This window comes from Etheostoma spectabile, chromosome 6 (genome assembly GCF_008692095.1).
Source record: "Etheostoma spectabile isolate EspeVRDwgs_2016 chromosome 6, UIUC_Espe_1.0, whole genome shotgun sequence".
NCBI lineage: Eukaryota > Metazoa > Chordata > Actinopteri > Perciformes > Percidae > Etheostoma > Etheostoma spectabile.
Genome location: NC_045738.1, coordinates 26,001,512 through 26,008,605, shown reverse-complemented (window position 1 = coordinate 26,008,605; position 7,094 = coordinate 26,001,512). Strand labels below are relative to the sequence as shown.

Genomic DNA, 7,094 nt, shown 5'->3' with positions numbered 1-7,094 from the left:
CCTCACCACTGTTGCACTAAATGCTTGTTCTTGGAATTGCTGGAATTGTTGGGTTGTTGTAAATTAGAAAATGTGGTCTAGACCTGCTTCGTCTGTAAAGTGTCTTGAGATTACTAATGTTATGATTTGATACTATAAATAAAAATGAATTGAATAGACGCAGTCAAAAGGTCTTGTTATCTGACTCTCATCAATCTCTTAATTGCATTTGTATTTGATTGATATCTGCAGTGTAGAGTGTGTTTCGAAATGGTTGAAATATTCCTCAGGTTAGTAATAAGTCAGTCATATTAATAACCAAGCCAGAGTCTATGGATGTTTTGAAGACACAAACTTGTATTCTCTGACTTGTAGCCGGTATTCTGTGTGAATCGTGTTGTATTTCCACCATATCTATGTATACAAATGCTTTTGTCTTTGTGAAGCACTTTATGAAATGAAGCTAAACTAATAGAGGGAGATGCATTTCATTTTCTAAACATGGACTGTGAAGGCGGGAGAGGACGGGAGACCTTGTATTCATCATGTTGTGGCGTCAGCATGAGAAGCGAGCACTGGGAATAGCCGATGGTCTTTTGGATCTCATTATGGGGAACAAGAATCATCTCTGCTCAGCCAGCACAGAAGCCCAGTGACTCAGATCATCTTTGTGATTTCTAGCATTATTACTCTAAAAGCACAGCCCGTTCTCTATGGCTGAACGCCTCCTTTAAACCCCCAGTGAAGACACATCTGTATGGACGGCAACATGCCCGCTACTGGAGCAGTGGACAGGTCATTAGTGAAAGGGTTTACGTCTTGCTTTTAACGTGCAGCACTTGAACTTCAAGCTCTTGGCACATAAAGAAAGTGATGACCCAAAAGTACATTTTTAAATGATCTTTGATCAATTCAACGGCAAACCATTTATAGAGAGTGTAAAGAGTGAGAAAAATAATCATGTCCTGGAGAGCTGCTCAGGACTGTGAATGCCACCAGTTTATTGTGACTTCCTGGGCATGCCCCGCTGGAGAGAAAACGCTCATTTTTCTATGATTGTGACATGTTTTTTTTGTTGTTGGGTAAACTTTTCTATTCTCTACAGCCATCGCGTCTCAAATGAACAAGCAACTGATGGCTGAGCTATTATGACTGTAGAGCTAAGCACTATTGTTGATTTATTTTTAATGAGTTTTCCAATTATGCAGGCAATAATACCCATTAGAAGTTATCCACGAGAGCCGGCTGTGGAGCCAGCCTGTGCTCTCCAACTTCTGCTTTCAGCTGCAGCATAGCGAGACTCTTGGGCCATAAGAGTCTTAACTAAAAAAAAAAAACGAAAAAAAAAACCGGATTCAGGTGTGAATGTAAGTACATTCAGTTATGCTATAAGCCTAACGTTTCCTTTGTCTTTTTATTGAAAGAAAACTTCTGCTTTGCTCCCAGCTATGTTAACATTATAAAAGTTAAGTTGTGTGTGTGTGTGTGTGTGTGTGTGTGTGTGTGTGTGTGTGCGCGCCAGTTGATTCCTGACAGGAACATTAATCATTGACTGTGGGCAGACACAGATCAATGTAGAAGGGTTTGCGTCCAGCCCTGCTGGGAACATTTCTCAGTCAGAGTGCTGGAGTGACAGGCTGTAAATCAGGGTCTGTTTGGCGGATCAGTGCTAGGATTGGCGGCTGTTGGCGGCGGCTAATGTCATAAACACTTGAATGCTGGAAAATAAAATCCCCTAAAACACACAATTCTTCTTCTTCCAGCTGTCTGCCACTGGTGGTGTGTGTTAACGCTTCACACTGCTCTTTAGGCTGGTAAATATTAAGAGACCATACTGGTGTTGCGTAACATTTTCCCCTTTCCAGTACAAATCATGTGACTTCAGTGAGAAAAGAAACACCTCTACGTGCTTGATGTGACACATTAGTGAAGTCGTGGCGGGTTAAATCATAGCCATGTGACATATCCCATATTGTACGTCATTGTTAGCCAAGTGGTTTATAGCGTTAAAAAAACTTACTTAAATCACTTTTCCTAAAAGATAAAGTAAACAATTGTTTTGTTTTTTGGAAAGTATATCCATTATACTCAAAGACTCTATCAATCTATCCACTTTTAAAAGATTGACTTTGTATCTCTATGTTTTCACAAACATTCTCAATAAAATTGAAGCCGGAAATGACATGTAGCCAAATTTGTACAATATGAAGCAAAATGCTTGATTTGTTTTTTTTCCTTCCTTACTGACGTCCCGGAGGAGAAAGAAAAGCATCTGATGATAAGACAGCTCTCAATTCATTAACTTGCCATTGTTGCGTTCTTTATTTAGCTCCAGTCTGAATCACTCTGTCTTTTATTTACTTCACTATGAGCCAGTGTGACTCACCATTTCCACAATGGGTTAGTTGTTTCAGTGTGAGATTCAGGTGGAGCTTAAAGAGGCGCTCTGCCGTTTTGGCCATTTCTTCACTTTTTTCTTACAGGTTTCTCTATAGAGCCCCCCCTCTTTCTCTGTTCCTCCTGCAATGCTTTCCTATCTATCTCATGATGATAGTGTGAAAAACTCCATTGCCGGTTCCTGAATGGGCATAAGTGAGCAGAGCTGTGAATGTATTTGTTACATGGCAACACCTGATATCACGCCATACTTCCTGATGCTGAGGCCGCGGGCTCAAAGTTGCAAGGGTGTTCATTCCGCCCACAGGCAATGGGGGGGGCGGTTATATGAAAAAAGTCATATAACCATTCCAATGACTCCGAAGTTGTTAAAAAAACGGAATAGTTCCCTTTAATGTTCCAACCCAATTGGCCAATACGTGTTGTCTTTATGTGTTTTGGGGGCGTTTCCCTTTATTAGTGACAGTGGACATACATAAAAGGGGGAGAGAGATGGGGGATGACACACAGCAAAGAGCCACAGGTTGGACTCAACCCGGGCCGCTGCAGGACTCAGTCAACATAGGGCGAAGACTCTTACTGGGGGGGGGGGGCTAGAGGCCGCCCCAGTCTTGCAAATCAGAGGTTGAGCCGGACATAAACATTTAGTGTTCAACCCAAACTTGGGGGAAGGTCCTTGGGCATGCTTCAATAATGGCAACTATTTGTCAAGCTATTTGAAATGACAGAAAATTAAAAAAAAAAAATGTACATGATACGAGAACAACATGAACCTTCTTGTTTAAATCTAATTGTTGTCTAACTGTCTGCGTCATTCTGAAACCAGATTACATCAAATGTTAATGATTACTCATTTTTTTACTCCTGTCCCTCAAAGAAATGCAATCATTGTCTGATGTTGCTATTTTTAAGTTGCATCACATAGGTAGGTTAGGAATTTATTGTAAAAAGGATCACTTATATTGAAAGCTATTTTTAGTAGAGTTCACCTAATAAACGGCCACAGTAACAGAACTTATGCTTCATTGATATTCCGGAGAGAAAATGACCAGTTGAAGTTATTTTAAAACCCTAAAACATTGGGGGCTTTTGAGAAAACATTCAGGGCGGGAGTACCAGAAGCCAACCCCCCCCCCGCTCCGCTTCCTGCATATTGATTCACACTCCCCGAGATTGTTAACAGTCTGTGATCACTCTGCTCAGTATGTTCTGTATTACTTCCATTGGCCACGTGACATCGCATTCTTTTCGGTATTGAGTGTGAGGAATGTCTAATGGGCCGAAAGCAAATGTGACTGCACCTTAAGGGATCGTTAAGTTGGATTTATATTTGAAGCAATAGGGATAACATAAATCACTCAAACCAGTTTTGATTTACAGTTCAGTGTCAGATTTTACCCGCTGATAGCCCCACCGCGACACTAGATTGATGTGTATGTGTTTCCTTTATACTCTCCTCAGTAATTGGTTTGCCTCATAACTGAACAGGAGACTGCTGCCGTGCATTAACCATGTTTATAATCTATATCTTTGACGTTCCACTACGTCAAGGATTTCTCCAGTGCTGCAGGAAATTCCGCCGGATGCGTGTATTATCTCAGATGTCCGCTTCCTTCAGCTTTCTTTGTGTTGGAATTTTTAGCAGGGACCCCCTACTCCATGTATTGTATAAAATGAAGTAATCAGCATACTAAACCGGGCTTACAATAACTTGTGGGAAGCCTTTATTCATACCTTTTTAGTGCATAAAATACTGAGCTAATCAAATAATTGTAAGCATGTTTTCATTGGTGCTGTCAGTTAAATGTGTTAACGGCGTTAACGCAAACCCATTTTTACAGCGACAATTTTTTTATTTGTTAGACTAACATTCTTTTTGGCCTGGCAAACGTTGTAGTTTGTTCACATTCTGTTGCAACAACTAGTAATGTTAGAAAAACCACAACACCCAGCAGATCTAGCTAGACTGGAAACACAACAACAGGCACGGCACACACACACTGTTTGGGCTTGCGAGCCGGCCAGAGAGTAGTAACGGTACGTTCTGAGTGGATGGCGAGGGTGAGATGACGATAAGATTCTGGATGGAAAGTTTCCTTTTTAAAGTTACCAAATGTTCTGTTGACGAGACCAAAGCGATCTGTGTGTTGGTCGTTGAGCTTTCATCACAGCAGATCCAGTCTGAAATACCAACCCCCCCACCCCCGTCTCAAATACCACTTGATAGCCAAGCACACAGCTGATGCCCACCCCCCCCTTCAGAATATCTTTTCCCCCTTTATTGATGAACAGTGTTACATCATGTGAGAGATTGTTTGCTCCAAGTAAGAATGGTAGTGTGAAACACTACAGTAGGCTACATGCTGGGGGGGGGGGGGGGTGAGTAGGCTATATGCCACTGTTGTTTTCAATAAAAAAACTAAAAATTGCACAAAGCGAGCTGATCCAATTTTCCATGTTGATAAGAGCTTTAAAATGAGAAAAAACAATGTGACTAAATAAAATGAAGAGACATTTAGAATAGAGACAAAATGTGCGTTTAATTGCGAGTTAACTGGTCCAGCCGGCCTATCAGCAGTGGGCGGTTTTCCCAAGTTGCGGAACTGATTTATATTTCCTAATAATATTGCGAATAATATCTTGTAATCATATGAAGATATTTTACATTTTCTTGGAAATGTTTCAAAGAAATAACAAGAAATTGGAAACAGTAACTCTGAAGACCCCCCATGGGTCCAGGACTCCCTGTAGAAGATCTCGGATCCAGTTTTCTGAGTTCTTCCTGTCAGTTAGTCCCACAGTAGTTTGACCAGAGACATCACACTGCACTCGTGGTGGTAAATATATATATATATATATATATATATACATACACACACTCACCGGCCACTTTATTAGGTACACCTGTCCAACTGCTCGTTAACACTTAATTTCTAAGCAGCCAATCACATGGCGGCAACTCAGTGCATTTAGGCATGTAGACATGGTCAAGAGAATCTCCTGCAGTTCAAACCGAGCATCAGTATGGGGAAGAAAGGGGATTTGAGTGACTTTGAACGTGGCATGATTGTTGGTGCCAGAAGGGTGGTCTGAGTATTTCAGAAACTGCTAATCTACTGGGATTTTCAAGCACAACCATCTCTAGGGTTTACAGAGAATGGTCCGAAAAAGAAAAAAAACATCAGTGAGCGGCAGTTCTGTGGGCGGAAATGCCTGTTGATGCCAGAGGTCAGAGGAGAATGGCCGACTGGTTCGAGCTGATAGAAGGGCAACAGTGACTCAAATAACCACCCGTTACAACCAAGGTGGGCAGAAGAGCATCTCTGAACGCACAGTACGTCCAACTTTGAGGCAGATGGGCTACAGCAGCAGAAGACCACATCGGATGCCACTCCTTTCAGCTAAGAACAGGAAACTGAGACTACAATTGCACAAGCTCATCGAAATTGGACAATAGAAGATTGGAAAAACGTTGCCTGGTCTGATGAGTCTCGATTTTGCTGCGACAGTCGGATGGTAGGGTCAGAATTTGGCGTCTACAACATGAAAGCATGGATCCATCCTGCCTTGTATCAACGGTTCAGGCTGGTGGTGGTGGGGTCATGGTGTGGGAATATTTTCTTGGCATCTGGGCCCTTGGTACCAATTGAGCATCGTTGCAACGCCACAGCCTACCTGAGTATTGTTGCTGACCATGTCCATCCCTTTATGACCATAATGTACCCAACGAATCTCCCGTTCCACCACATCCCAAAGATGCTCTATTGGATTGAGATCTGGTGACTGTGGAGGCCATTTGAGTACAGCGAACTCATTGTCATGTTCAAGAAACCAGTCTGTGATGATTCCAGCTTTATGACATGTCGCATTATCCTGCTGAAAGTAGCCATCAGAAGTTGGGTTATTGTTTCTTTCTGGTGAATGGGTGGGGCTAGCTCACTCTCCTGACAGACTGATTAGCACACCTGATTCATATCAGCTCTTTCTGAGTTGCTTTATATAGACCTGCAGTTCTCCTCAGTCTTTGCCGGATTGTTACGTTGTATTCATGTGGAGAGGACGTTGGTTCTTGTTTCTTTACCTGCCTGCTACGCCAAGAAGGACATTCTGCCTGCTTCTACTGCCTGATGTCTAGCCTGCCACCCAGTTGTCTTACTGGCCTCACCTGGTCCTGACTGCATTGCAATAAACTTTGTAAAAGACCTTCCATCTTGGTCTGCTTCTGGGTCCTGTTAAACTATATCTGACAATATATATATGAATATATATAAATGTGTTCATACACAGCTTCCATGAGATCACTGGCCATTTGTTCTTTGCATTTGTATGACCTAATCAAGTAGATACATGCAAAATCCAGATGCAGATTTGCTAATCAGAATCAGAATCAGCTTTATTCGCCAGGTATGAGGACACATACGAGGAATTTGTCTTTGGAGCATCGTTACTCACACTGTGCTTACACATACATATCAACCAAAACAGAAATATACACACTAATATATACACAATATACATACATACACACTAATATATACACAACATATACATACACAATGTATACACAATAACAGCTCATGGACTAAGCTTTTACAACGGCTTGACCTGGGGCTGCTCTCTGCCTACTTTCTCCCTCTGCAACAAATATTTGTTCTTTCCCCTCGTCATTATTTCCTTTGTTTGAATCCAGAGGATGGCTGATTGTCAGTGGGATCTGA

General features: G+C 41.8%; 1 long non-coding RNA gene across 1 annotated transcript in view; it reads left to right on the top strand.

The window, feature by feature from the left end:
* The window catches only part of LOC116690632 (uncharacterized), a 15,132-nt gene that overhangs the window by 2,366 nt on the left and 5,672 nt on the right, over window positions 1-7,094 (top strand). The gene's annotated exons all lie outside the window — the stretch shown is intronic.